Genomic DNA, 9,098 nt, shown 5'->3' on the forward strand with positions numbered 1-9,098 from the left:
AAATGTGCATGTTATTTTGGCATTAAAACATGTCACATATCAGTTTGAAAACACTGTAAAAAATATATCATTGAGTTAATAAAGCCGCATACAAACGTGGTCTCTTTTTGTTTTCTTGAGTAAAGCAGCTCCAAAATGCAGGTGTTTCAGCCTAACTCAGTGCTTTCTGTGGTGGTGGGGCTGCCAGCAGAAAATACTCAAGCCCCTTGGGTGCTGCCATAGAGTTACATTAGAAGTGCCCATCCAAGAAGGCTCAAGGTTATTGGCCACAGAAATGACGTCAAATCACATATCTACAGTAGCTTTGCTTGGACTGATCATGTCAACATCATACTTTCAAAATCTTAGCAAGCAGACATCATCATGAATGAAGTTGACAATCTACTGGCAAATCCTTTTCAATCCTTGTCATATGAAGAGAAATAATGAAGAGAAATTATAGATAAAACGTATCGGTGCTCATCGGCCATTGAACATAAACATTACACAACAAGTTGGAAATTGCAAATTCAACAATGAGTGGTTTAGAATGAATCAGTGGCTAACTGCAAGCATTGCAAAGCAATCATTAGCCTGCTATTCAGTGGAGTGGCTGTGTGGTCCCAAGTCTAAGATTAAGGGTGTCTTTTCCTAGTTTAAAATGATAAACATTCAACATTGGTCATGCTGTCAATGAAGCATGATTTGTGCCGCACTCAAAACAACTTAACTCTGAACTGCAAATCTGACTTCAGTGAGTTCAAGACAACTGGGACCTCGGGCAAAACGAGCTACAACTGGGAAAATACGTTTTGAACTTTCATCCAATTTGGAATTGTAAATTTGGAACTCGGGCCTCTATCTAGAGCTTCAACTTGAAGATTACTGACGTCATCATAATTCAACCCCCCCCCCCAGAGTTCCCAGTTGTCTTGAAAGCACCATAAATCCAGAGAATGCCAGACTTTGATGACAAAATTTGCCCACGAAGGACCATCTTCCTGTTCAAGTGAACACAGCACAACAAGGGGAGTCCAAAAATGTATTGTATGCTGCTGCATAAATGATGTAATATGCCAGGGAGATATGTATACTGTAGCTAAGAAAGTAATACTAAGTGCATGTTGTGTAGTAAGCGGTTAGTAGCCCATGTGCCTCACCCTAATAATTTGGTCTATTTTCACCTTTACATTTTTTGGTGGTGCACATGTAGCTTATAACCTTTTTTTGAGAAATGTAATCATTGAATATTGTAAGAGCTTTCATTGTATGCTTATACGCCCCCTTTATTTATCATATGGTTCTGACTTGGTGTACAGGAAGAACACTGTAAGAATGGCCCATGTTCTGAATTCTGTTGCTGTACATTTCAAAAGTGCTGAACAAATAGTTGCATTGACTATGTCCGTCCTAGCTCGCTCATTAATGTCTTAATCAAAATTACAGATTGCCTCTTATCCTCTTGTCGTTCCCTTATGCCATAGTTCATACATCCCAATTCAGCCACATCAGCTATGTTTTTCTTAAAGGCAGTAAATGAGGCTGAATGAACTGTTTCTCTGCCAGACAAGGCTCTGCTGATAGCCAGGTGTAGCAGTGGTAAGCTGCTGTTGTGACTGGTGTTGGGACAACTTTATGTAGGCCCTAACAGTTTGTGGGCACCGTTTGTCACCATTATAGTGCAATTAAGGTATTGTTTAGTGTTGTGTTGTGGCTTTGCTGCCCACACTGTTTTTTGCCACACCAAAATTGACATGCTAAAATTGCCATTATCCATATCACAGTCCAGTGAAGGGGGGCTCTCCTGAAACAAATATTGCTCTCCATAGACCTCTGAAAGAACAACCCCCCCCCGGCTGTAACTGGAAGTGTATGCCCGTAGGCCAAAGATAAATTCCCATTTTAAACAAACATGGACAATAACGTTTTTGAACTTGACACACTACTCTCAGCACCCCTCAAGCGAACCCTCCCAAAGACCCAGCTGTACCTGTGAATCAGAGGTTCTGCTCGCTCCAACAGGGGCCCTATTGATTTGTTCGTCAATCTGTCATCACCCCGGCTCTGCGGATGACAGAAGTGATCCATATTGTGAACCATACTAAACAAACGGTGTAAAACAAAGCTGTGGTTGTCAGTGTTGTTGTTCAAACTGAGCTTGGCGCTTCTGTTCCCAGCCATGTCTCCTTCGACAGCTATATACGGCAGAACCAGGTTACCAATGCCACTCAGCAGACGGTCAACTTGTATCCATAGCGACCTACACTACAGTGAGTGCATACATTTTTAGTATGTGATTCTGGTGAGAATCTAATCCACAACCCTGCCGGTTGATAGTGCCATTGCTTTTAAACAGCGGAGCTACATAGGACCACCATTACTCCCACCATTACTCTTCATTGGGTCCAGTTCTGTCCCATCTCCTCCAAAATCAACTGCACTGTGGAGTTCATCAGAATATGTTGTACAGAGCATTATGGGTACTGCAGTTCAACATGCTACCGGTTACACCATTGTCGTCCCTCCAGGTTCTCACCCTCTTCACTCGCCCCCCCAAACCTCACTGAGCACAGCGGGACCCCCTGGCCCTCCCCAGCCTCTGACAGAGAAAGAGAATCAAGGTAGGGTAGTGTTGGCACCGTGGGCCCTGGATGTGGTCGTAGAGGTGAATCAAAGTTGCACTGGGTCATATGTAGCCCTATAGGCACAGTGGAGCATGGCAGGGACAGGGTGCTGCCAGAGTTCAGGCCCAGCTCAGTGTCTCCCCCAGTGTGCCAGTCCATGTTGCCTGACCTGTAGTCACCGGGGAAGGGTTTGCTGCTGTACCCGTCACCCAAGCTTGGGGCCTGGGCGTTGGTGAAGACACAGCCGGACAAGGAAGACATGATGGAGAGGTGGTCGTCCACAACCTCCACATGGATGTCACTGGGGTCAACAGGGTCTGAAGAGGACTCTGGGGGGTGCTGGAGGGATGCCTGGAGAGTTGCCTGCGTGAAAACATAGAAACACTGCATTGCATTCCCAATTACATACCCAAGGACTATGGACTATATGTACTGTAATATAACTATACACTTGGTTGAAATCAAATATATACACTGCATACTGTAAGTGAGTGAGTGTGTGTGTGCCTGTCAAGAGAACAAGGACAGTTTACTAGAGTCTTGGGGAGTCTGTTAATGCGAGGTGCATCTTGTTTCTGTTTCAGCCGATACAGAGCCAGAGCAAGGAGAGCAGAGAAGATCACAGCACACACTCCTATCCCCAACAACACTGGCTGCAACCCTGGTGAACACAGACACACATTTCATTGTGAAATCACGGTTGTATACATTAGCTCAAACCCTAGCTTAACGTCCACACCCTGGATCAACCCTAACCCTAGCTTATTGTCCACACCTTGGATCAACCCTAACCATGACCTCTCACCTGGTCCTGGGGCAGCCTGGTGGACACAGTGTGGGTGGGAGGGGGGAGAGGAGGCCAGGGGGAAGGTGGGGGGTCCAAAGGAGAAGTTAGCCAAGGCACAGTAGTCCTGTCCTGGGACCAGGTCTGAGAACTCAGCCCTGAACACCACCTCCTGGGCCCAACCAGTACGCCTCTGAAACAGGATCAGGGAATTGGGAAGGAACAAAAGAAAGAAAGAAAGAAAGAAAGAAAGAAAGAAAGAAAGAAAGAAAGAAAGAAAGAAAGAAAGAAAGAAAGAAAGAAAGAAAGAAAGCTTGTGGAGCTTGTACTAACCGGATGCACACAAACAACACACAGCAGACCATAGACTGGACAACATGACCGTATATGGTTGGAGCATTTTAAGAAGTGTACTCCACAGATTCACTTACATAGCAGCAGTGGAAAGGGAGGCACCATGAGTGTGAGAGAGAGACAGAGACAGAAAGAAAGAGAGAAGATGGAGTGTGAACAAAAGGTGGTATTTCAGATGGCACAAGCGGGGATACCTTGTAGTCAGAGTGGTTCTGTTGGTTATATACGGTCACTGTGACCCAGGGGTCAATCAGTTCTGACAGTGGACAGCAGCTCTGCAGAGGAAAACACCCTCTGTTGGTAGAACAGGGGAAGTGCACCTCCACTACCAGCCTCTCTCTAGATAGAGACACAGAGATGGAGGGGCTGTTGAAGGCTGAGGAGAGGAGAGGAGAAGGGAAGGGAAGAAGCCACTTTGTCATTTCAATCACACCAACCTACTCATGTCAGCAGCTTTAGCCACATCCATTTGAATTCTGCAGTGTAATGAGATGTTTAAATGCTCTCTATGTGACATTTGATTTGATTGGAACAACAAACCAGCATTTTAGATATGTGATTGGTCTTGAGAGCAGAGAGGTAGGTTACTGACTGAAATCACTTGGGTCAAACTTGCGTGGTTTTGTCCAGACTGGGCTCCCAGGACCCTGGTGGAGGCCCAGGCGGATCATGTTGTAGAGTTCAAAGTCAGAGAAGGCCTGGGACACGTCACATTGCTGGGCGGAGATCCGCACACACCCCTCCACGTCCTGCCACGGATCTCTGTAACACACACACGCACACACAATCAGCAATACATATCCATTCCAATCTATTCATGGGTTTCACCTTAGTCACTCACTCGAAATGTATGTGGAAATTTCAGAAAATACCCATACAAGATAACACACATCCCCCTGGTTGTTGGACTAGTTGGGTGGTGGTGGTTATGACTGAAACCAGTTGAGAGGCGAGGAACAGGCAGAGTGCGACAGGCTTGGTTTCACAGCTGTGGTACAAAAAAGTAGTGCCCCTCTATCAGTTCCTATCTACTTTTAAAACCAATATACCATAGACTGGAGTGACTGATTCATCTCTCTGATTAAAACCCTTCTGAGGTTTCTCTGCCAAAACCACATGATCAATTCTCTCACACTACCTCCCTCTACCTCTTTCCTGCTCTTCTCCCCTTCATCAGAGCCAGTTGTTCTATCAACAATCATGTACTTTCCCTTTCCATTCTAGGCTAGCTTTCCCATAAACTCCAAACCGTTTCGCAATTCATATTAACTTTCATTGTTCAGTAAATGAGTACCAGGATCCCGTTGCTTGTTAGAACCCTCAATGACTTGACTTAAAAATATTATATTTAAAATGACTAGATACTAATTACACACAGAACAAACATTACACTGAAAAATAAAAAAACGTCATACATTAACATATGGATTTTTCCCCCAGTAAAATAATGAGTTACTAATTCTAGAAAGTAGGGCCACAGTAATATAGCATTCCACAGAACTAGATACTGGTCGATTAGATCAGTCAGTATAGTGAGCACAGACAGAGACAGACAGACCCACCCCTGAGTCTTAGTTTGGACAGTGTAGGTGGTGGTGTTAGCGTTGGCCTGAGGACAATCCCACCGCAGGAGGCATCCTAAATCCAGGGAAGCCACACTGGTGGTACAGAAGGTCCCAGATGATCCTGAGAGTTCACACGAAACAGTTCACAGTCAACACACACACACACACACACACACACACACACACACACACACACAGGAATAGATCACACACACTTCCGACATAGGCTACACTTTCATATTCACGATCTCACAGTAACAACGATGGCTATGCCTAAAGACGCAGCTCATACATACTTAACATAATTGACTTAACCGTTCCTGAATGGATTACTACAGTTCACACTTTATACTATTTGAACCTTTAGTTGGCCATTTAAGCCATTGAGATCAAACCCTAAATATAGAGAATCCCTGTGGTGAGCCCCCCATAGACAGTGTGAGAGGACAGTGAATTGGATCAGTTACTGCACCCAAAATGGATGGACAGAGAGCAAGTCAGACTCACCTGTGATGAGAAGAGCGACACACAATCCTGTTAACACAAGGGTCGCCGGTACATCTGGCACCGTCACCATGGTGACACAGGGAAGCTAGTAAACTGGACCACCGGGTGAGAAGGACAAAAGGACAGACTGAGGAGGACTCAGACGAAATATTTTTCCAAAAACAAAATCCCCTTTAGGGAAGGATATGCAAGGATTCATGCAAGTCAACTGATGCACACAATGTAGCGGTCTATAAAACGCTTGACAAATCATTTGTAAAAGTTGAAAAGGAGAGCGGTAGAGTAAGCTGTCACTTACCTACATCCACAGACAGTAGTGGGAGAGAGAGAGAGAGATGATAGAAAGAGAGAGAGAGCGAGGGTGGAGGAATCAGGACGTGATACAGTACTTGTGTGTTCAAGAGGAAATGACATAATCTGAAGCTTACAGGTCCAGTGCAGCAGCTTTTATCTCAATATTAAACAATTTCATTTAAGTACCTTACTGTGATTGTTTTCAATTCAAATGGGAAAAAAAGAAGCAGAAATAGCTTCTTAGCAAAGAGCAATTTCTCAAGGAAGAATTTTGCTAGGACTGTCTGAGAGTGGTCTGAGTGGGGAGGGAAAAACTGAAAACTAGCTGTTAACGGCTGAGAGGTTTGGAAGTCTCTTATTGCTCTAGTAACGACATGCTGTGGAACTTTGGCAACAACTAAGTATTTATTTTTAAATACTCTCGCTTTGGGTTGGATGTGTCAATGTGTAGTTCATACATTTAAAAAAAATATATTTTTTAGCCTTTATTTAACTAGGCAAGTCAGTTATTAAGAACAAATTCTTATTTTCAATAACAGCCTAGGAACAGTGGGTTAACTGCCTGTTCAGGGGCAGAACGACAGATTTGTACCTTGTCGGCTCAGGGGTTTGAACTTGCAACCTTCCAGTTACTAGTCCAACACTAACCACTAGGCTACCCTGTCGCCCCATACATGCATAATCTATGAGCAGAATTATTATTTTACCTCAATTAGCCACAAAGTCCCTAGTTTGAAAGCGACCGTATTTCTGGAAGCTGTGCTACGACATTTTCCTCATGTGTGCCAGTCCCCCCAGCAATTCCAGTTCAACCAATGAGCTTCAGCCCTTCGCCATATGCGTGAAAGTTAATTAAGAGACGCATCATGCATCCACAGCAGAGTGAGAGAGAGAGAAATGACAATGACGTGGTGCACATACGATGTAGTACGCAATTTTCGGGGACAACTTTCAGCTCGTGAATACTACTTTCAGAACTACTGGCTAAAAAGTATACAAAGCACCGGAGAATCTCGAACTGATTTACTGCCTGGTGATGTCACCAGGCAAACCAAAACTGCGTCCCACCAAACAGGCAGAAATTTCTAAATAGGCATTATTTGCACAATTTTCACAGTACTATTCTAACCTCAGTTTGGAAATATACTGTATACAGCACCTTCAGAAAGTATTCACAGCCCTACACTTTTTCCACATTTTGTTGTCTCACAAAGTGAGATTCAAATGTTGTCAAAGATCTACACAAAATACACTGTCAAAATGGAAGTGAAATTCAAACTTTAAAAAAATTGATATAAAAATAAAAACGACTATATTTTGATTGGACAAGTATTCAACCTTTTGAGTCAATATGTTAGAATCAACTTCGGCAGCAATTACAACTGTGAGTCTTTCTGGGTAAGTCTTTAAGAGCTTTGCAAACCTGGATTGTACAATATTTCCCCTTATTCAAAAAAAAAATTCAAGCTCTTTCAAGTTGTTTGTTGATCATTGCTAGACAACCATTTTCAAGTCCTGCCATAGATTTTCAAACCCATTTAAGTCAAAACTGTAACTAGGCCACCCAAGAACATACAATGCCTTGGTATGTAAACTGGTGTATAATTGCACATGCATTTTATGTTATTGTCCTGCTGAAAGCTGGATTTCTTTGCCACATTTATGGTATTGCTTTAGTGCCTGTTTGCAAACAGGATGCATGTTTGAAATTGTATTATTCTGTACCGATTCCCTTTTCACTGTCAATTAGGTTCGTATTGTGGAGTAACTCAAATCTGGAAGCTGTCTCATATCATAGCAATTTAACTCAAACTGGTTTAAAGTCATCTCATGGTGAAAACTGAGCATTTTCCTTCCTCTCTGTTGACCGAGTTAAGATGCCTGTATTCTCGTAGTGACTGGCTGTATTGTTACACCATCCAAAGTGTAATTGCTAAGGTCACCATGTTCAAAGGGATATTCAATGTCTGCTTCTATATTTTGACCCATCTACCAATAGGTGCCCATCTTTGCGAGGCATTAGAAAACCTCTAGTGTTTGTTGTTGAATCTGTCCTTGAAATGTATTGCTTGGCTGAGGGACCTTACAGATAATTCTATGGGGTAAAGAGATGAGGTAGTCATTCAAAAATCACTTTTAACACCATTATTGCACACAGAGTTAGTCCATGCAACATAGCATGACTTGTTAAGCAAATTTTTACTCTAAGTTCAGGTTTGCCATAAAAGGGGTTGAATACTAATTTACAAGACATTTCAGCTTTAACATTTTAGTAATTTGAACAAATGTCTAAAACATTTGGGGGTATTGGGTGACAAATCCTAATTTAATCCATTTTAAATTCAGGCTGTAACAAAATGTGGAAAAAGTCAAGGGTTTGAAAACCACAGTGCGTGAGACAGGAGAGAAAACTGACGGTATAGAGATGAGCAGCAAGACAAACAGAAAAAGACCACCACTACACTTGCAATAACATCTGCTAACCCCGTGTATGTGACCGATAAAACTTGATTTGAACCACCTTGCAAGCTGTGTGTAAGAATAAATGTTTGTTTTTGTACAAGCGCCTAGTTGAGTCACCATTTTCTTAGTAATGTTGGTACAGTACAATGTTGGATCTTAATTTGAGTCTCTGCTACAGCAGGAAAATAATCACACAACAACAGCATGTTATAATTTAGACATGTGTAGGGTTTGATATCATTTTTCATTACAGAAAATCAAGTCACAATTCAGAAAGGGGGAAATTAAACTTCAAAAGCCTTTTTAAACCTCAAATACACAACTTTTAAAAGTCCTGCATTGCAGGAAAGTTCCCCTGCAACAGGGTGATCAAATGAAGATCCTACATCTGTACACAGACCCACTACTACAAAATAAATAAACATGCATACATAATGCTTCTTAGATATTCATGGCCATGGGGGCCAGCAGAGTTGGCGAGAAATCCTGCAATCCAGCTAAAGAAAAATAAATCACACAGACAGTCTG

Source organism: Oncorhynchus masou, chromosome 23 (genome assembly GCF_036934945.1).
Source record: "Oncorhynchus masou masou isolate Uvic2021 chromosome 23, UVic_Omas_1.1, whole genome shotgun sequence".
In the NCBI taxonomy this organism is placed as follows: Eukaryota; Metazoa; Chordata; class Actinopteri; order Salmoniformes; family Salmonidae; genus Oncorhynchus; species Oncorhynchus masou.